This window comes from Carcharodon carcharias, chromosome 3 (assembly GCF_017639515.1).
Source record: "Carcharodon carcharias isolate sCarCar2 chromosome 3, sCarCar2.pri, whole genome shotgun sequence".
Taxonomy (NCBI): domain Eukaryota; kingdom Metazoa; phylum Chordata; class Chondrichthyes; order Lamniformes; family Lamnidae; genus Carcharodon; species Carcharodon carcharias.
The window spans coordinates 128,263,380-128,285,888 of record NC_054469.1 but is presented as its reverse complement, the minus strand read 5'-3'; the positions used below and the strand labels follow the sequence as shown (position 1 = coordinate 128,285,888).

The window sequence follows — 22,509 nt, the reverse complement described above, 5'->3', positions numbered from 1 at the left end:
TCAATAACTACTGGTCTTATTCCTGAATTTAGAGTTGCAACTCAAAACATACCAATTGAAAATATAGGTTATGACAGTTGTTTAAAGTTTCCCTCTGGGATTTTAAATAACTCAGCCTTTAAAAACTACTATGTCATAACAGTAACTTGTGGGTTGAAGCAGAATATTTCGGCAGCGTTTCAAAGGCCAAAGCCTTTGGGTCAGCAAGCAGGGATGGGCCCTGCTCGCCAACACGTAAAATAACACACAGTGACATCAGGCATGTATCCCGACGTCACCGTGCGTCATTCAGATCTTCAGTTCGGCGGGCACACACTGAAATCGACTGCCGAACTGTCAAAGGCCTATTAAGCCCATTTACATTTCAATTCAAATAATTAACTGAGCTGTCCATCCAAGCTTAAGGTTGGCTGGCAGGCAAAGAGCCCAGACAGCCATTTATCATGAAACCTCACACACAGGCGGGATGAGGTTTCATGAAGGTTCTAAAACATTAATAACATTTTTTAATAAAACTCATAGACATGTCACAGCTCATTTTTCTTTCCTTTATTAAAAATTATAAAAAATCAAACTAATCTCCCTGAGGCAGCTCTGTGTCTCAGGAAGATTTCTCTGTTCTTTTGCGTACATGCACGAAAGAGCGCAGGCCCTGGCTCAGCCTACTCCCCCCGCCCGCACAGGGAGCGCTCAGCGCTTCCGGGTGCGCATCACGCAGGTGAGCCTTAATTGGCCCGCGCACGTAAAATGGTGGCGTGCAGCCGCTCGTGGGCAGCAAGTGTACTGAGTTCTTAGGACTGAATGCATGCTGTTGATGGGTAAGAAAGTCTAAATTTTTATTTTGTTCAAACCTAATTTAGTTTGTAGTTGGCATTAAACTGAAAACTACAGTTTAAATTTTGTGGCTGCCAGCCTTAAGCAGGGTCTTTTCAGTGTTGCAAAATATGGAACGCTTCACGAATTTGCGTGTCATCCTTGCGCAGGGGCCATGCTAATCTTCTCTGTATCGTTCCAATTTTAGTATATGTGCTGCCGAAGCAAGGGATCCAGTGAAAGAACAGCTTAATTAAGAAGCTGTTGAAATTGGATCCTCATTAAATGACTCAGGTAGGCCTTTAGTGTTAGGAACATAAATAAGTAGCCAACTTAGTGTGACTTACAGTGGAGTGCCAGAGTTGAGTGCTTCAGGGAGTTAAGTGGAGGAAGGGAAAGAGGTTGCTTTTGCCTAAACATTTTTAGCCTCCAGGAATTGATTTTTGCTCTGCTACTGGAGAAGAAGCTGGTTAATTGGTGACTGTTTGGTAAGTAATTAAGGTTTATTCTATTCCTAAGGCTCAAAATGGTATATATTGAGCGGGAGCTAAGTGGGAGAGGATAAAAGGCACGGATCAAGAGGTCTACCTGCAGTGAGGCCAGTGGCCGAATGATGCCACAAACCACAATGTGATGTGGGTCCAGGGAACACAGCTGATTGGTGAGTATTTCTAGTCTTTAACGTAAATGTAAGTTTGTGTTTAGGTCTCTAGTCTTTTTTTCTCTTTTTCTTAAAAATAGCTTGTTAAGTATAAGATCGATGCAGGTGTAAAAAAATTACAATTAAGTGTAGAGAGCGAGGGATTATTCAAGTGTAAAGAGCAGGGATACGAGAGCAATTAATTGAGTTGGGACATGTTCATAATATACATACTAACTTTATTAAATGTTTAAAACCCTGCATGAAACCTCATCCCGCCGGTGGATGAGGTTTCATGTTTTATCCATTTGCCGCCAGGGCTCCTGGCCTGTCTGCCAACCTTAAGGTTGGACGAGCAGGTCCTTTAATTGGTTAAATGATCCTGTCAATGGCCTCAATTGGCCATTGACAGGTCGGTGAGCCCGCAGCTGATTTTGCTGCGCCCCCGCCTTCCTGAAAATTTAAATGGGGCGGGATGACATCGGGGGTTTCACTTGACATCATCCCGTGTCATTTTACGTGTCGGTGAGCCCCCTTCTCGCCAACGGCAAAATTCTGCCCATAGTCTTTAACATCCTGTTTTCTTGCTTGGGTAGAATTTTACAGCCCCTCCTGTCGATGGGATATTCTGGTCCCCCCAAAGTCAATGGACTTTTGAATGGCTTGCCACATTTTAAGGCCCCGGCCCACCGCGATGGGGCAGGAAAATTCTGCCCCTTTTCTTTATGACACACCTTGAGCAAGGCATCCTGCTTCTCCTTGTTTTTTATTCCCAGCCTTGTGGTCTTCTAGCTTAACACCATTGTCCAGTCCCAATCAGCTTAACTTCACAATTTCTTGTTATGACGTGGAGTGAATCAAATTGGCAAAAGGCTGACACATATGATTTCTGGGGCATCAGCAGGAGGCTGTGTTGAATCATTGACTCAGCACTTATGGCTGAAGATGGTTGCAAACACTTCAGCATTCCACTAGGCTCCATCATAATTGAGGAGGGGGAAGTTTATGGAACTTCCTCCTCCGAATAGCTGTTTAATTGCCCACAACTATTGGATGTGGCAGGACTGCAGAACTTTGATCTGACCTGATGGTTGTGGGAGTACTTAGCTCTGTCTCTAGCAAGCGGCTTCTGCTGTTTAGCATGCGTATTGTCCTATGTTGTCGCTTCACCAGGTTGGCGTCTCATTTTTAGTTCCATTTGGTGCTGTTTCTGCTATGATGTTCTGCACCCTCATTGAGACAAGGTTAATCCTCTGGCTTGATGGTAATAGTAGAGTGAGCAATATGCCAGGCCATTATGGCACACAACATCTGTTAGATAGTGCTTTATCTGTTCTGAACCTCTCCCACTTAGTAGCCATGCAACACAATTCTGAGAGTCCTCAGTGTGATGTCGAGACTTAGTCTCCACAAGGATTGTTAACCTAGCAAGGGCTTCTAATTAGGCAACATGCCTACTTAACATTTCAGTAAACTTACAAATTTTTGTCCACCTATTCTGATAATCTTTTAACTGTTCACTTCCCTTAACATTTCACACACAGTTTTCCAACCACATCACTAGTGCACACCAATATAAATCTCTACACCATAACTGAGCAAAGCTTGGGCCTTCATATCTAGATCTTCAGACTTTACTTTGGCAACTGGTGCATATAAAGGTTACTCTTCCAAAAGGGGATTGGGACAGCATACCGAGTGAAACTATTAAGATATCTAACTGCCAGACTAACTCCAATGTCAGATGCTTTCTCAGAACCACATCAATTACATCATATAAAAGTTTCAGTGTAAACTGCATGACAAAGACCTGCCAGGTTAATGAACAGGCAGCACATCTTGATCAGGTTGCAAGATACTATCAAGTATATGTGCAACTGTTATTGCACCTATCTGTGAGGAGCTATCCCTTTAAGGTCTAACTCAGCAAAGAGCTGAATAAATCCATGTCATCTCAGTAAGGATATTTGGAGCTATCATCCAGTGCAAGGATGGTACACCTAAAGGTAATATAACAGTCAGTTATGGGTCCACCACTTTGGAATGTGCTGCAGTGCTAACCTATGGGAATGATGCTATGAAATGGTACAGAGGACTCTCCTTGCAATTATCTCTTGCAGTACCAACAACAACAGCTTGCATTTATATAGCACTGTTAACATAGTAATATGTCCCAAGGTATTTGCCACCTCCACATCTTGTAACTAAGTTCCAAGTTTCTTATTGCTTACCCGTTGGTTCGTGCCTGCAGCTCAGATTTCCTTCCTCTTAATTAGTGCTTATCATTTATAAAAACCTCTTCTCCTTCACCTGTCAAAGGTCTTTATTTGGCTGAGATGCCTTCTGAGTCCTCCCAAAGGCCTTCAGGTTTTTTGTCGCACTATTCTGACACAACCCGTTAATTGTGCCTTTCACTTTAAATCTAACTGAGTTTACAGGTTCTGCCTCCACATTTTGTGTTCCCAGCTTACATCCAAATCTGCACTGCAGATGTCACAAATGAACTGAGCTTGGGTGCAAGCAACATGATTCTATTTAAATTTGTCTAAAATCTGCCACTAGCCATTCAGCTCCATACGGCACCCATATTAGAGAAAAAGGTTTGCATTTATATAGCGCCTCACACAACCTCAGGATGCCCCAAACTGCTTTACAGCCAAAGAAATACTTTTGAAACTGTAATGACTGTTGTAATGTAAGGAAACACAAAAGCCAATTTGCACATAGCAAAAAACAATGTAATAACAAGCATGAAGATAACAATGCAGGATTAACCCGCGCCAGCTGCTTCTGAGGCAAGTAACATGAAAACCTCATGCTGTTTGCTAATTAATATGATTGCAGCATGCATCTAGTGCTAATCCTAACAGTAAGTGGCTGCACATCTCAGCAAAGTGCCCAGTTTAACACCAGTTAAAACTACAGTTCACTTTGTTTCTCTCTACACTGATGCTGCCAGACCTACCAAGTATTTCCAATAAACTCTGTTTTTATACTAACTAAAGTTAACTTGCATTTCTTAAAGCCAGTCTCCTTAAAGCGGAGGTGCATTGTGACTGCAGCAGGTGCTGGGAGTCATTCTGCAACTGGTTCGGACGTGGGAGCACTCAATAATGGCCCAACATGGGACAGAGAGTGATTCAAGATTTTCAAATGCTGCACTGGAGGCTTTGGCCATGGAGATGTAGAAGAGGAGAGATGTACTCTATCCATAGGGATCCAGGGGGCCTTCCAGACAAACTCTCAGCAAGCAGTGGGACCAGATAGTTGTAGTAGTCAACGCCAGGAGTCAAGCCCTGATGACCTGGATATGGTGCTGAAAAATGTTCAATGACCAAGGTCAGTGGATGCATCTTCAAATCAGAACATAGGAATAGGGGTTTGTCATTTAGCCCCTCGAACTTGTTCCACCATTCATTAAGGTCATGGTGATCGGCAACCTATCTCTATATAAACCCTTTTGAGTTTAACACATCTTAATACCTTTGGATACCAAAAACCTATCAATCTCGCATTTAAAATTTACAATTGATCTAGCTTCAATTGCCATTTGTGCAAAGAGCTCCAAACTTCTACTACCCTTTGTGTTTAGAAATGTTTCCTAATTTCATTCATGATAGATCTGGTCCTAATTTTTTGAGTAATCCGAGACCCCCAAAATGGTGTAACAAACAAATTTGCCTTAATCAGCAGTGAGAGATCGGGGATTAGGAGGTCAGGAACTACAGTTCCCAGCAGACCTCAGGCCTCCTGCCCATGCCCGGCCGGGACATGGCCACACATGAGCAGTTCAGTGATTTCATGCATGCTCTAGCCAGGAAAGGGACCGCACACGCATAGTGTTTTTTACGCTCTTTAGGGCAGGAATCGGCCATGCGCACATGAGCAGAATAATAAGAAAACTGAAACAGTGCAAAACTACAGGTCAGGTTACCTGACGAGAAGCACCATTGCAGACAAGGTGTCCCAGAGAGCAGGACATGGGGAGGGGACAGGAAGAAGGTCCCAAACCAAGAAGAAGGTCTGAAACCAGGGAGTAGGACAGAAAGAGGCCCCAAGAGAAAGACTCAAGTTAATGAACAAGGACAGGAATCTGAAAAAGGTCTTGTTAAGTAAAGTTAAAAGTAAGGAGCAGAGAATTAGACTCCAAATTAAAGATAGAACTGCAGAGAGCAGATTTGAAGCAAAGTGAACTCGAGAGAAGCCCAGCAGATCTGAGGAGGCAGCTGACGGTTAGTGACTCCTTACTTAGGGCCTTTGGACCAGGGGTGTTCTGCTGAGCATGACTGAAGATCTGAAAGTGTTCTTGGAAGGTGAAGCTTGAATGTATGCGGAGATCCGGGGAAAGGGATCTCAGAAGGTGAGAATGAAACCCTGGGGGTGGATCCTTGTTGAAGCTGTCCAAGCAGGAAAGAATTCTAAGACAAGTTCTTTGAACGTGGAGATTGGAAATCCTTGTGAGAAAGACAGAGTTTCAGTGAGATGAGTTGGCTCATAGTGTAACAAGTGTCTGGCTGGGTTGTTGAGAAATACATAGAGCCTGCTTTGGTCACATCTGTCATTTACTTTGGAGTGTGGTGCATCTGTCCACAGCTCGCCAGTTGGTTCACATGTACTGCAGACTTACCCTGAATATTAGAGTATAAGGTAGACATGGTAAATTGTTTTATCTTTCCAAATTTATATGTATCTATAAAGATATAGCTGGGTTGATGGAGTCGTGAATATTTGAATCATTTTCTTATGTTTGTACTGAGGTTTTTCAAACTGTTTGTCTGATATAGTATAGTTCATTTTTCTTGTTCAATAAATCTTTTATTCTTTTTGTTAAAAGTTTATCAGTAGACTCCTGTGAATATGTTCAGGACCTTGCCACCATAGTTTCTAAAAAAGAAGTTAGGATCTATCAAGCCGGGTTTCACTCTGGGTTCTGACTTATCCAGTAGTAACATCAGCTGGGATTGTAACACTAGTGGAAATGTTTTCTCCCAATCTACCCTATCTGTTCCCATTAATATCTTGAAAACTTTAATTAAATCACCCCATAACTTTCTAAATTCCAGGGAATACAATTTTAGTTTGTTTAATTTATTCTCATAATTTAACCCTTGAAGTCCAGGTGTCATTCTGGTAAACCTATATGGCACTCCATTCAGTATATCCAGGACTGCTCGTATAACTCCAGCTGTTGTCTAACCAGAGCTTTGTAGTATGACTTCTGCCCCCTTGACTTCTAGTAAAATCAATAAAAAGGCCAGTTTTCAATTAGCATTTCGATTATTTTCTGTATCTTACCTGATTTTTAATGATCTTTGTATAGGAGCCCACAAGTCTCTTTGGACCTCCATTGTTTCAAGTTTTTCAACTTTAAAGTACCCTGTTTTATCCTTTTAAGGTCTACATTTGTTTAAGTTGAAATTTATTTGCCACAGTTCTGCCCAATCGGGGCCACGCCTCCATTTTATGCGGGCGGGCCAATTAAGGCCCACCCAGCATGATGCACGCCTGGAATATAGCTGAGCTCTCCCTGTGCAGCGGTGGGGGGAGGATTCCCTGATTTGGGGCCTGCGTGAAAGAGCACAGAAATCTCCCTGCGGCACAGAGGTGCCTCAGGGAGATTACTTTCGGTTATGGAACATTGAAGAAAGGTAAAAAAAAACTGTCACATGAGCTGGGACACATCCATTAATTTTTTCAAAAAATTTTATTTAATTAATAGACCCTTCACGAAACCTCATCCTGCCCATGGATGTGAAGGTCTCCTGGGTTCTTCGCCTGCCCGCCAACCTTAAGGTTGGATGGGCAGCATTTTTAACAACTTTAATTACTTTCTTAATGGCCTTAATAGGCCTTTGAAAGTTCAGCGGGCGCGCAGCCAATTTGCTTGCGTGCCCACCGAACTGACAATCTAAATGATGCATGGTGACATGGGGACGCACACCCGATGCCACCACGCATCATTTTACGCCTCAGCGAGCAGGCCCTACCTCCGCTCGCCGACCCGAAAATTCTTCCCTCAGTGTTTGAAGAATATCATAGCAACACTGAATATCATAGTCCAAGAATCTGTCTTCTACCAGATTACTAGGGTTGCTGTGGCACTTACCCAGATGAGCAGCAGTGGTTCTGTAGTGCACAAACCTATTGTCCTTGCTTTGGACAGCATTTGCCTTCTCACCATCCCCACTCTGCCAGTGCCTAGCCTGTCAGTCAGTCTGTCCAGTCTCCTGTTACCCATGCCGAGAGGGTGCAAAATTGAGTCTTCTAAGCCCACAGATGTTCGAGGATCATCCAACAAGGCCATCTCCCTCACAGAACGTCAACTACCTTCCACCAGCCATGCTGCAGCCAGTGGGGTAGCACTGCTTAGGAACACAAGGCCAGGCAAAGACAATAGGGTACAAAAACAGAATTACCTGGAAAAACTCAGCAGGTCTGGCAGCATCGGCGGAGAAGAAAAGAGTTGACGTTTCGAGTCCTCATGACTTCCAAGTTCTGTCGAAGGGTCATGAGGACTCGAAACATCAACTCTTTTCTTCTCCGCCAATGTTGCCAGACCTGCTGAGTTTTTCCAGGTAATTCTGTTTTTGTTTTGGATTTCCAGCATCCGCAGTTTTTTTGTTTTTGACAATAGGGTGATTCATTGATGTTTGTATGTAATTCACATGCTTTAACTTACAAATTTATTTTCTGCTGCTCTTCTTTTTGCATTGTGCCCAAGCAAACACTATGATGACCAGTAATAAAAGAAAGATAAGTTTGGTGAACTGTTGGTGAATGGGAATTGGGGATACGTTTACTGTTATTGCAGTTGGATGAATTTTTCTCAGACAGTCTGATAAGAAAGGGCCTGTCTAGGTTGTCTCTTTTCTTCTCCCTCTTCTTTCTTCTGCTCTTCAGCTACTCACCATAGAGCTGGTGGAAATGGCTATGCCCTCATGACAGCAATGTTTAAAGAATACAAAAGACCTAAACAAATCTTGACAACTGTCCTGAGTATAGCAGGGATCCTCCAGTGCAGTTCAGTCAACAGAAGCGTTATTTCAGCACACCAATGGTCTGCGCAATCACAATTTATGGAGCAGCACAGCTCTCACTCTATGCATACTGTTCCTGTTTGCCTGGGTTTTGCAATGGAATTATCAGTCATGTGGTCAGCAGATAGCCCTTGTTACCCTGTAGTGACTCTTTGGCTTGTCATGGTGGTTCAAATGCAGCTGATATGGAGGACTGCCACTGAACAAAGGCATCATGACTCCTGCTAGGATAACAGGCATGATGCCTGCATATAATTACAATCTAGCTGAAGGAGTGCAATTCCTTTCAATTTCAGAGTTGACAGGCAGCACTTGCAAAGCAACATCTGATCAGCCAATGTCACCCTGCACCATGGGGAAGCCTCACAAAGCTGCACACTTGCTCCACTTTCTACTGTCCGGCAAGAAAGGATGAAATATAGTCAGCTCAGTTTGAATATAGAGCATCAGTGTCCTGTGACAAACTCAGAGGTTGCAAATATCTGCAGCCTGGAAAGAGCACATTGCTTAAAAGTTCATGGTCACCTTCATAGCCACTGGCAAAGCCATCCTCACCCTGATCCGATGTTGCAGTTGTGGCTGCAGTAGGTGCCAGATTTCAGTGAGGATGTCCTTACTGAAGTGCAGGTGTCTATCACATTGTTCCTATTAAGATTCAAATAGGAGAATTGCTCGCTGAACACCCTCAGTGGATTGGTCTCTTGTTGAAAGCCCTCCTCTTCTTCTCCACCAGTAAAGCAGCTTCCCCTGCCTTATGTGGCCTTTGTTCATTCTCTCAATCATGTTGTATTCCAAGAGGAATACCTACAACAGCACCCATGTCTGTGAGCAATTGATTTGTGCAACAGTCTTAAAGTCAGGACTAAGTCCTTCAGTATGTGTCATAACATTCCTTATCAGCTTTAGCAATTTAAAGAACTTAAGAAAGCTCTAAACACTTGCACAATTGTAGTAACAGCCAGTAGAAATCAATCAGCAACTGAACAGTAAGTAGTGAACTATTTCTTTAAATAGTGTTGGTGAAGGGATCCTTCCTGCTGCTGAATATGTGTTGAGGTATGCATGCTTAGGAGAGGGCTTTTCCTGGAGCATTGACCTCCAAAATAGCACTGTTGGTGTCAAATCAGCTTTGTACAGATTAACATCTTGATTTGCTTACTCTGTATACTTCCAGCAGATGCTCGTTCTTCATGTGCAATCACCCTCATTAAAACGGCACATGGTGCAACTTACACCAGAAGTGTGTGGAAGTACCATGAATGCTTTTTTGGACCTTTATGATCATCAGCAGTGGGTGCTATCCATAAGAATTTTATAGTCAATCTGGTTTAGCAATGTTGCTTGAGCTGCAAATATTAGCCAAAACACCAGGGATAATTATCCTACTTTTCTTTGAGAGAAGTGCCATGGGATCTTTACTTTCATCCGAAAGGGAAGGTAGGTGTTCAATGTCCCATCAGAAATGCGGCACCACAACTCCCTTAGCACTGCAGTAGAATGTCAGCCTAAATTTTGTGCTCAAGTCACTGGAGTGGGATTGGAAATAAACTTCTGACTCAAGAGGCAAGAGTGCTCCAACTGAGCCACACCTGCCACAAAAAAACAAAAACCAATGGTACTGGTTCCAGCATCTTTTCTCTACTACATCTTCATCTTATCCTAATATCTCCTTGTTTGGCTTAAATCAATTTTGGCTGCTCATGCTCCCATGATGTGCCTTGGAATGCTTTTCATGTTAAAGGTGCTATTATTGCAAGTTGTCCTTGTTGACATCTGTAGTATAAGGCTCTGACTTAGGAAGAGTTAATGTGAGACTGGGTACAGTACTACCCACAATGTGATGGAGATTAACACATGACCCAAGTCTAGAGGGCAATCTTGTACTGGACAGAAATGTGTGTAGAGGCAAACATGGAGATAGCCTCTAGCTTAGACCTTATACTGCATAAATGTATATACAGTTAATAAGCACTTACTGATAAACAATACAAGATTCAGAACCTCTTCATTAGATCTACCACGCACCATCTTACAACATAGTGGCAGCTATTGGAACAACCCAGAACCTCACAGAAGCTGGAAAGAAATTTAAAACCTGGAAGATTGAGAAAGCAGCATTCTAATCTGGTGAAAAGCAACAGAAGCCAAGGCACAGAAGGAGATCACCAGAGGAAAACTCCAAAGCAGGATTTGAAGCAGAAGGCAGAAAGAAAACTCCACACTGCAACAGAAAACTCCATTGAATCCCATGGGTGTCTAGCTTCAGTACCCAGAGAGTGCAGAGACAGAAGACCTAGCAGGGGTGAGCTTATAAGCTTACGGTTCTTGGCCAGAATGAGTTTTGAAAAGCTTTTAAGTCAGCAACAGCCAGAATTGCCATTTTAAAACGCACCACGAACAGCCTGAGTCGGTGCCTGAACATGTGGCAGCTGAGCTCACTCTGAATGAAAAAAATTAAATTAAATAACAAATAAACAACAGTTAAAAGACCCAGCAAAAGCCAGAATCGATGGTTTAACATCCCAAAAATACTTAGGTACTGCAGGAAGACACAGAAAGGTCAATCCAGGGAGTTGCTGCTGAAAATTTAAAACACAGAAGTTGCGACCACCATTACTGCAGAAGCCCACCAAAATCAACAAGCGTGGGAAATCTCATTGAGAAGAAGTATATGGCAGTGCCATCTTGGATTTCCTAATAGCATTTAAAGTTATACACACTTAATTTTAAATGACCATGGATCAAAAATCTACCTTACGGACCAGTTTGGACTCATCCAAGGCCCAGACCAGTCACAAAATTGGGCTCATTGGACAAAGAGGTTCATTAGATACATGACTGCTTCAGGTCTAGGCAAAAAGACAGATGCTGAACAGGTTAACACACCGCTTTATTTGGTAAGTCCAATAGCCGATGATATAAAAGCTCGACAAGGAATCGATGAATCCTCAGCAAAATTTGAGTTTTTAGCAAAGCAAAGTTTTAAGATCATTTGACACATATTTTAATCTGAGCAGTAACAAGATCATTGAAAGCGCAAAGTTTAACAAATGTATCCAACAGTCAGGAGAATATGTTGACTACTTCATTAATGTCGGAATAACGGATGATGCACTTTCAGATATGCTTCAAGCTAAGGAAGAATTAAACTTTGAAAAGACCCAATTGTCAGGCGATCCGAAATCCATTTACAGCACAGATCCATCATAAATGTGCTTGCACACAAACAGGGGAGAGATCTCATCCTGAGTGAGACACAGCCAGAGTGAGTGTGGATATTGGCAATTTGGTGCACAGTGGAAATTCGATGCAGAGAGGGAAGAAGTGGTCTTTGCATTTTTTCCTTGCTATGCAACTTCTTAAATCTTCAGAGAGTGGTCTTGCCCTGCATTAGAGGCTACAAGGGAAAGATATGACTGGTAAGTAGTGGGTAAGGTCGGGTGAGTTTTTACTACTTTTATCCTTATAGTTTAAGGTATTTTTGTGGGTTATAGTTTGTATATTCTGCAGTAATGAGGATCAGGAAAGAAGGGCCCTAGAGTAATTGATTTAAAAGGTTTAATTTAAAGGGATAAGTCATGGCAGGAGAGCGCCAATCCGTGGTGTGTTCCTCATGCTCCTTATGTGGGAAGCCAGGAACATTTCCAGTGTCCGGGACCAGCATGTGTGCAGAAAACGTGTCCAGCTGCAGCTCCTGGAAGCTCGGGTTTCAGAGCTGGAACGGCGGCTGGGGACACTGTGGAGCATCCGCGAGTCTGACAGCATCCTGGATAGCATGTTTAGAGTGGTGCTACTGTGGCCGTCAATGTGACTCCAGGATGGTGTGTTGCCTCCCTGGTCCAGGATCCGGGATGCCACCGAACGGCTGCAGGGCATCCTGAAGGGGGAGGGTGATAATGCAGAGGTCATGGTACATGTTGGTACCAATAACATAGGTAGAAAGAGCGATGAGGTCTTGCATCAAGAATTCAGCGAGTTAGGCAGTAGACTAAAAAGCAACACCTCTCAGGTTGTAATATTTGGATTACTCCCAGTGCCATGTGCTAGCGAGCTCAGAAATAGGTGAATAGCGCAGATGATTACGTGACTTAAGAGTTGGTGCAGGAGGGAGAGTTTTAGATTCCTGGATCACGGGACCGTTTCTGGGGAAGGTGGGACCTTTCCAGCCGGACAGTCTACATCTGAACCAGAGCGGTCTAACATCCTTGCAGGCGGGTTTGCTAGTGCTGTTGGGAGGAGTTCGGCAGGGGAAGGGGACACAGAATGTTAGCAGAATAGGGACACATCATAATACAGTAAAACAATCAAGTCAGAGGGAGTACAGCTGCCTTAAGTTTCAAGGGAGTAAGGCAAGGCTGGATGGCCTCTACTTTAATGCCAGAAGTATTACAGGTAAAACGGATGAGTTAAGGTTGAGGATTAACATGTGAAATGAGATGTAGTTGAAGGAGGGGCAGGATTGGCAGCTGAACATTCCGGGATATAGAATCTTCAGGCGAGGGGGCTAAAAGAAGAGGAGGCATTGCATTATTAGTTAAGATGTCAGTTACTACAGTAAGGAGAGATGATATCTAGGAGGGGGCATCGAATTAAGCTTTGTGGGTAGAGCTTAGGAATAAAAAAGGGGCAGTCACGTAGTTAGGTATTTATTATAGACCCCCAGATAGTCAACTGGAAATTGAGGAGCAAATATGTGCACAATTTGCAGAGGTGTGTAAAAACAATAACAATAGGGTAATTATATTAGGTGATTTCAACTTTCCCAACATTAATTGGGATAGACATAGTGTTAAGGGCTTGGATGGAGTGGATTTCTTGAAATGTGTACAGGAGAACCTTTTAGGTCAATATGTAGAGGGCCCAACAAGGGACAGTGCATTGCTGGACCTAATTCTGGGGAATGAAGCCAGTCAGGTGGCTGAGGTGGTGGTGGGGGAGCGAACACAACATGGTACAATTTAAGCTTGTTATGGACAAAGAAATTGATAAGTTGCAAAAAAATGTTTTGGATTGGGGGAGAGTGGGTTTTAATAAAATAAGGCAGGATCTGGCCAAGGTAGACTGGGAACAGCTACTTGTGGGGAAATCTACAGAGGAGCAGTGGGGGGCGTTCAAAAAGGAAATGGGGAGGGTACAGTCTCAACATGTTCCCTCTAGGGTGATAGGAAGGAGTAACAAGCCCAGAGAACCATGGATAACCAGAGATATTCAGGATATGATGCGAAGGAAAAGAGAGGCTTTTAGCAGGTACAAGGGGAGCAAATCAGCAGAGGCATTAGTGCAGTACAGAAAGTGCAGGGTGGAGCTTAAGAAAGCAATTAGGAGAGCAAAGAGGGGATATAAGAAAGCTCTGGCTGGTAAAAGTAGGGAAAATCCCAAGATATTCTATAAGTATACCAATGGGAAGAGGATAACCAAGGAAAGAGTAGAGCCCATTAGAGACTAAGGGGGAAGTCTATGGGTGGAGCCAGAGGACATTGCTAGAGTGTTGAATGAGTACTTCATATCCGTCTTCACCCAAGAGAATGTGGATGAAGGTATAAAACTCGGGGAGAGAGACTGTGAGGTTCTTGAGCAAATTGATACAGGGAGTAACAAGGTATTGGAGATGTTGGCAGGTTTAAAAGCTCCAGGTCTGGATGATTTGTGTCCCAGACTGCTGAGGGATGCAAGGGAGGAGATCGCAGGGGCTCTGACCTAAATTTTTAATTCCTCTCTGGCCATGGGGGAGTTGCCAGAGGACTGGAGAACAGCTAATGTGGTTCCACTATTTAAGAAGGGTTATTTAGAGAAACCAAGGAACTACAGGACAGTGAGTCTCACATCAGTGGTAGGGAAACTATTGAAGAAAATTCTGAAGGAGAGAATCTATCTCCACTTGGAGAGGCAAGGTTTGATCAGAAATAGTCAGCATGGCTTTGTCAGAGGGATGTTACGCCTAACAAATTTGATTGAATTTTTTGAGGAGGTGACCAGGTGTGTAGATGAGGGTAGTGTAGTTGATGTGGTGTATATGGATTTCAGCAAAGCCTTTGACAAGGTCCCACATGGGAGACTTATAAAGAAGGCAAATGCACATGGGATACAGGGTAATTTGATAAGGTGGATTCAAAATTGGCTTAGTTGTAGGAGACAGAGGTTGATGATACAAGGATGTTTTAGTGACTGGAAGCCAGTGTCCAGTGGCGTACCACAGGGATCTGTGCTGGGTCTCCTATTATTTGGCATTTATATAAACAACATAGATGACTATGTGGGGGGTAGGATTAGTAAGTTTGCGGATGACACAAAGATTGGCCGGGTGGTTAACAGTGAGGTTGAGTGTCTTGGGCTATAAGAAGATATAGACGGGATGGTCAAATGGGCAGGTAAGTGGCAGATGGAATTTAACGCTGAAAAGTGTGAGGTGATACACTTAGAAAGGAGTGGTTTGACAAGGAAGTATTCAATGAGCGACATGACACTGGAAAGTTCTGAGGTTCGAAGAGACCTTGGCATGTGTGTCCATAGATCTCTGAAGGCGGAGGGGCATGTTAGTGGGGTGGTGAAAAAGGCATATGGGACACTTGCCTTTATCAATCGAGGCATAGATTACAAAAGTAGGGAGATCATGTTGGAGTTGTATAGAACCTTGGTGAGGCCACAGCTGGAGTACTGTGTGCAGTTCTGGTCGCCACATTATAGGAAGGATGTGATTGCACTGGAGGGGCTGCAGAGGAGATTCACCAGGATGTTGCCTGGGATGAAACATTTAAGTTATGAAGAGAGGTTGGATAGACTTGGTTTGTTTTTGTTGGAGCAGAGAAGACCGAGGGGCAACCTTATCAAGGTGTACAAGATTATGAGGGGCATGGGCAGGGTGGATAGGGTGCAGCTGTTCCCCTTAGTTGAAGGGTCAGTCACGAGGGGGCATAGGTTCAAGTGAGGGGCAGGAGGATTAGGGGGGATGTGAGGAAAAACTTTTTTACCCAGAGGGTGGTGACAGTCTGGAATGCGTTGCCTGGTGGAGGCGGGTTGCCTCACATCCTTTAAACAGTACCTGGATGAGCACTTGGCATGTCATAACATTCAAGGCTATGAGCCAAGTGCTGGCAAATGGGATTAGGTAGGTAGGTCAGGTGTTTCTCACGTGTCGGTGCAGACTCGATGGGCCTAAAGGCCTCTTCTGCACTGTGATTCTGTGATTCTGTGAAGGAGTGAACGCAAACCATGGTACATAGCAGCACCCACTGTCCAGTTAGTAAAACAGCAGAGGAGCAGGGATACTGCAGGCCAAGGGAAGCAATACCCTAGCTGACCATTATAGAGTGGGCGACTATGTCAGCACTGTGGAGTCCACAAGCGTGTTCAATGTGCAGCAGTCTCAGCACAGTGCTTTAAGTGCAACAGCATGGGACATCTCAGAATTTTACGCAAAGCTAAAATGACCAGCCACAGACAGATGATCCCAAGATGATTCATGAGGTTGAGGTACCACACCAAAAGGGAACACAACCATGTTTCTTGGGTGAGGTCAAAGATAAGGGACTTTTGTTCTGGAATATGGATATATTGGTTAATAGTCATCTCACAAACTTTAAATTGGACACATGAGCCAGTGGCACAGCCCTCTCACACACCACTCTATGGGCCTGGAGGAATCTGATTTCTGGTTTTAGGCATGATTCTGGAGCCATTACGATATGGCAGCAAACAAATCATTGAAGTCATGTATGTCATCCATAATCAGTATTTTTCTCTTCTGAGCAGGGACGCCAGGAACCTTCTTAAAATGGCAGAAGACGTCAAAGCAATTTCTGACATCAATTACACACATTCCCAGGAGCCCCAACAGAAAAGATTCTCTCAACTGGGACTTCAGCTCTGAGTTGTCTTCACTCTTTGCAGAGCCGGTTTGTCAATTTTCTTTGCAGCCAGAAGCTCCTCATTAGTCAGAGCAGCCGACCACTCAGATGGTTATCATGGTGCCTTGAGTGGAAGACAGCCAAGTGATGAAATGACAGCAAGGAAAGCCTCAACCTCCGGCTCTGACATCTCTTGGTAAGATACCTCAAGACACCATAACACTGACGCTGCAATCTCCGGCCAATACAACTGTTGGCCAGACGATGCTGGAACAGGGAAGCCGCCATGGACCGAATGCAGCACACTTCGGAAGCAAACCAATGAAAACGTTATTGCACAGAAAACTAAATTGCAAGGTGAGCCCATTGATAAGTCACACCCACACATAATGAAAAGTCATCTTCCATCCCAATGTGCAACATGGTGAACTGCATGCAGAATGAAAAACAGAATGAGTGCTACAGGCGAGCTGTGCGTTCGTTCTCCCAGTAAGGAACTGGATAAACCAATGACCCTCAATAGCACCAGATGGAGAGTTAAGAAGGAGCGGTTCAACTCCAAGGAACGAGAAAAGAGAATTAAGATCAACCGTCCAAATGCCACCACCGCCGTCTTCCTACCTGCCGCGATTGCACATATAAAAAGCATAATGATATCAAAGCCTGCTGCTAGGAGCCATGGGGGCGTCTTAGATGCCAGCTGACTGCATGGTGGTGGGGGTGATGGACGATTAAAGGGCGACCCAACTGAGCTGTGCGCTCCCACATGAGCAGACAAGCACAGCTGAGAGATGTGAGCTGTCTCTCAATAACATGCAGGGAATCACCAAAGTGAAGCAAGGATGCACATTCATGTGACACTAATCACACAAAGTGGCAGTAATCAATTTCCTGTGTTTAACCTCTTGCTCGCAGCGTGGCATGTCTCTAGAGCAATAATGAAGTTAAGTGCTACTGAGCATCTAGATAGGCTTTTGAAGTGCATTGCAGTAATGGCACTGGATGGTTCCCAGAAGTCAAGCTTCAGGCTGCCCTCAACATATTGCACAGCTTGTTTAAAGATTGATGCTCATGTATATTCCAAACACTGTAGTATGAGGATGCCAGCACCTGGGCTGAAAGCAGCACATCCAGGTGCCTGGCCAAAGCAATATCATAGCAGTTGCTCATGATTTTGGGGAGGGGGAGCGTCTTGGTACCAACCCTGCATTGTAGATCATTTCTGTGGTGATTAGTTGACAACACAGGAACCAGGGCCGTGAACCCACAATCGCTTACGAGTCATTGACAGAAAGATTAGTATTGCATACAAGTCCTGACTCTTGTCTGTTTCTCATTGATACTGAAGAGAGAGGACCACAAGGAAGACGGAGCTTGGATTTATTGCTGCCTGCATAATTGCAGACTGGAATGAGAGGAGAATATTGCGACAGAGAAGGCTGGCTCAACAAAGGGAGGAGTAAACCCCCTTAAGACCAAGACCCAGCAGGGCCTCCTCTAGATGCAGAAGATGTGGAGAAAAGAAATGTTTTGTGTAGGCACTTTGCTAGAGCGAGTGTCACCTGTCTTATCTGTATGTAACTGAGAACCAGTGTCACCGACATCTCAGCACGTCTAGGGACCTGGTAAATCACATTTGCCACATTCTCCATGAATTGGTGCTATGTGGACTCCGAGGACATCCATTGCCAGTGGCTGTGAATGTAGTAGCCGCACTCAACTTCTACGCCACTGGCTCCTTCCAGGGCTTGACTGGGGACCTCTGAGTTCTCTCAGGCATCCACACACAAATGCATATGAGGTCACAGATGCTATTTTTGCTAAGGCCCACAACTATCTCAACTTTGACAGAGATCAAGCTTGCCAGGACGCCAGACCACTGGCCTTCAACAATGATTTCCAGGTGCAGGGTTCCATTGACTGCACTCATGTGGCTATCAAAGCTCCCTGGCAGCAGGCACTACAATACATAAACAGGAAAGGCTTCCAATCCTTCAATGTACAGTTGGTGTAAGCCCATAACAAGAAAATCCTGCAGGTTTGCACCAGATATCCATGAGGCATCCACGATTGCAGATCCCGGAGGTCTTCAAAGAACCACACAGGATCCAGGGCTGGCTCGCAAGAGCCAGGGTATACAGGACCCAGGGTTGGCTCCTCGGGGACAAAGGATACCCGCAAAGAACGTGGTTGATGACGCCCATGTGGCGGCCTCAGACTCCTGTAGAGAGAAGGTACAACAAGGCTCATGCTGCTACCTAGACATTGGTTGAGCACACCGTAGGAATGCTGAAGATGCAATTCAGATGCCTGGACAGATCAGGTGGAGCATTCCAGTACACTCCACGGAGGGTGTCACAGATCATCGCGGCTTTCTGTGCACTACATTACCTGGCACTTTCCATTTGACGAGATGGAGGAGTTGTATGTCTCCTCTGGTGAGGAGGACCTCGAAGGGGATGACAGCAATGAGTTTGAGGAAGCCACAGCACAGGTCATATGAGGCAGGCGTGCACAGGATGACCTCATAGCCACAAGATTCCAGGAGGAGGATGATGAGATGAAGTGAGCATCCTCTTGGACAAGTGACCTACATGAGGGGCCAAAATGAACAGGAGCTTAGTGATTCCTATCTTTTCAACTGTGCATTTCAAAATGACAGTCAGTCATTCCACATCAGGCTCCCTTTGGCATGATCCTTTGATGGTTGATAAAGCCTTGGGAGCATGCTTCCTTGCTGAGATTATGCACTATCTGGAGGAGGGCGTGTTACATCAAAGGTCCTAAGGTGCCAACTCTTCAAGCATCTCTGCAGCATCCCAGTCATGATAGCACCCTCATGATGCAGGAGCAGATCCCCACTATCGTGAGTGGGCTCATAACTGGTAGCCTTCAATCAGACTATGCTCCTTGAGGTGATCCACATCCAACAATGCAACTATACAGTCTAAGTAATGTCGATGATGCAACTGATGGGTGAGACTTGGACCAAGTCAGCTGAGGAGATTTGGCAGGTCTCAATGCATGTGCAGATGAGTCAGTCCTCCCTGTCACCTTCTTCTCAATCCCATTGGCATCTAGCCTCTCACTCAGGGATGGTGGTCTGCATTTTTTCTTACCTTACTATGGATGTGGACCATTTGGGGATGCTGACATTCAAACAACTGCATGCTAGCCATTAACATGCCTTCTCTTTAACACAGACATTGTGCCCTCATGGACAGCATTGGCCTTGCTGAATTGAAAAATCTTTGACACCATGAAGCCTTCAGGGTCACATGTAGTTTCCAACAGAGTGTTAGGAACTAGAGGTAATTTTAAGTCAGTTATACCTGTATTTGTGTGCATTAGGAATAAGATATATCTTAAAGTTTAAGGTTAATTTGTATTTCTGTATTTGTGTGTTAAGAAAGGGGGGAAACTTGAGTTTTGGTTTCACTTTAAAAGATGCCTGCATGCCAATGAGTTTTTATGACTCTTGAAGGGAAGTTAAAACACAAGGTAGAAAAAAACTGTGTTGTTGCCTAGCAACATGGGTCCAGGGAGAGGAATCCACAGAGAAAAACAGAAAAATAGTTTCAGTTCAGTTGAAAGATGTTGCCAAGAGGAGCAGCAAGTCCTAAACTAAAAAAGCCAATGCCAGGGAGTGGAATGGCAGAAAGGTCCCAAGAAGATCTTCTAGTCAAAGGAAAAGAACAGGAATCTGGAAAAGGTCCTATTAAGTGAAGTTAAGAGTGAGGAGCGGCAGAAGGTTCCAAGCTTAAAGGGAAAAAGTTGCAAGACACAGACTTTAAGAAAAAATAGATTTGTGAGATGCCAGAAGATTCGAGGAGACAGCCAAATGCTGGTGACTCCTTACTATCGGCATGTGAAGCAGTGGTGTTCTGTTGGCCCATCTGAATATCTGAGAGTGAGTGCGTGGAAGGCAAAACTTGAATGCACATGGCAATCCAGGGGAGACGAACATTGGAAGGAGTGTTCAAAACTCTGGAGATGTACCCTTGCGGAAGGGAGAAAGAGCATCATTTGAGGGAAGATTCCAAAGTGGGTTCTTCTGAGAGTGGAGGATGGAAACCCTCAGCTGAAAGATGGAGCTCTGTGAGACCGATTGGCTCACAGTGTGACAAACATCTGGGGGGGAAGTTGATGAGGAATCTATAGCATCTGTTTGGGATTTCAGTGTGGTGTGCCTGGCCACAGGGTGCCCATTGGTTTAAATGGACTGTGTACTTACTGTGAACGTGGGAGTATAAGATCGCTTTTGTAATTTGTTATATCCTTTCAAATCTGTATATATCTGTAAAAGTGTGGGTGAAGGAGTATTGTAATAGAGTTCATCTTTTCTTGTTTAATAAATGTTCTATTATTTTATTAAAGTTCATCAGCTGACTCCTGTAACTCTGTTCAGTAGCAGCCTTCCATGTTTCTAAATAAAAAATAAAGGTTAAGATCTATCAAGCTGGGTTCCATCCTGGGATCTGGTTTGTGCACTGGTAACATCAGCTGGGATCTATAACAAGAGCACACTTAAACTTCAGTACTTTTTTGCTCATACCCCATTTTTCCCATCAACATCGTCTGAAGGTACAACTGGCAGTTCCCGATCATGCTCAATGACTCCATAGTCCATGTGACCATTTGGAATTAGCATTTGTGACCATGGCCAGTGGTCGGATGAGGGGATGCACAGCACTGCATCAGGTACATTGAAACGAGAGCAGTAGTGGAGCCGCAACATAGACAACTACATGATTAGAGATGCTCAGGCCTGTAGATTCGAGTGTCAGGACACTAGTTTGGCTGAGGGGGCCAGAATCTTGTAGACTTAAGGTGGCAAGTTGCCCACACTTATTGCTCAGCTTATTAGATGTATAGTCAGAATGTCACAAGTCACAGTTCCTTGGAGCATGGGCTCAGAGCATGGAAGCCCTAGCATATGGCAGAGTGCATGGAGTTCCAGTACCTATCACCCTTCTCCATGTATTAACACTTTGGTCCTTTACCTTTCAATCTTGCATACGACATGGGAGAACATCTCTGCCTCTATGTCACACAGCCAAAAGTGAAACTGAGACAATTGTGTAAAGAATGTGAACAATGTGCCTTCCACAAGCACAGATAACATTACAGATGAGGCATCACTTGTGGCGGAATTAACAGTAAACGCCCAGATACTGCAGTGAAATGTAAGCGGGCTACACATACGACATGCCCACGATAGCGACAATAACCAGGGAGAGGGAGGGACCATGGTGTGTCACCTGATTGAGAGCTGTGGTGCAGTCAATAAAAACGAGGCAAATACAGGAGATGTGGAATGGGTCATATTCTATTTACAGTTGTGCACATTATCTACATGTTGTGAACACCCATGCTACTGTTGGGCTCCCTATGTTTCTTACTTTTCCTAACACTACCGCTACACCTTGATGCTTCCCAGACATTCAAAGCAGAGGTGGAGGCAGCCTGCTGACTGCTATGCCCTGTTGTCTATGATGAGCTTGGCAGGCGTCCTCTGGCGGGCTCTGACCTGCTTCAGGTGTCCTGCTGTGGGACAGGTGCACTCTCCTTGGCCTATGGAGCTGGAGCTGGTGGGGCTCACAGGCAGAAGGGAACTCAATTGGTGGAACACCCCTGGGGTCAACTAGGTGGATGGCCAGAGGGTATTCAGCTGCTGGTCCTCCTCCCTATGGGTGCCCAAGGGACCCTGGCTGATTCTTAGAGAAGGGGCAGCTGGAGTGAGATTGAGCTGCCCCACACTCCTCTTGTGTTAACACTGCTGGAGGCCAGCTAAGACTTCAGTGATGGAACTCAGCCCGCGCAACAATGCAGGACCAATGTCCTGGACCAAGTCTTCCTTGGCAGCCACCATGCCAGTGTTGACCTCAGTATGTTGGCATGATGACCTCAGACTGAAGGTGGACGGACTCCTCCATCGTCCCTTGCAATCTGAGGACTGCAGCTGACAGCCCTTCCTGATGTCCCCGAGCTTGTTGCTGCAGCTCCAGCAACTGATTTAGGGCTTAGTGCGGGGGCTCATCGATTGACTCGGACCCAGCAGAATCATGGTCTCCAGCAGCGCTCCAAGGGCCAGCAACCTCAGTTACCCCTGCATCCGCCTGCAGGGGACCAAATTGTGATCTCAAGCCTGTTCAAGATTTAGATCCCACCGAGG

At 44.7% G+C, this 22,509-nt stretch overlaps 1 long non-coding RNA gene and 1 other non-coding gene across 2 annotated transcripts; one reads left to right on the top strand and one right to left on the bottom strand.

The window, feature by feature from the left end:
* Window positions 1-722: 722 nt before the first annotated feature.
* LOC121275908 lies at window positions 723-20,715 on the top strand. Its single transcript, XR_005942592.1, has 3 exons — window positions 723-818; window positions 1,333-1,474; window positions 16,240-20,715. It is a non-coding gene; the product is annotated as an uncharacterized LOC121275908 (long non-coding RNA).
* Window positions 939-1,041, bottom strand: LOC121276670. The gene has a single exon (XR_005942731.1). It is a non-coding gene; the product is annotated as a U6 spliceosomal RNA (small nuclear RNA).
* Window positions 20,716-22,509: the final 1,794 nt, after the last annotated feature.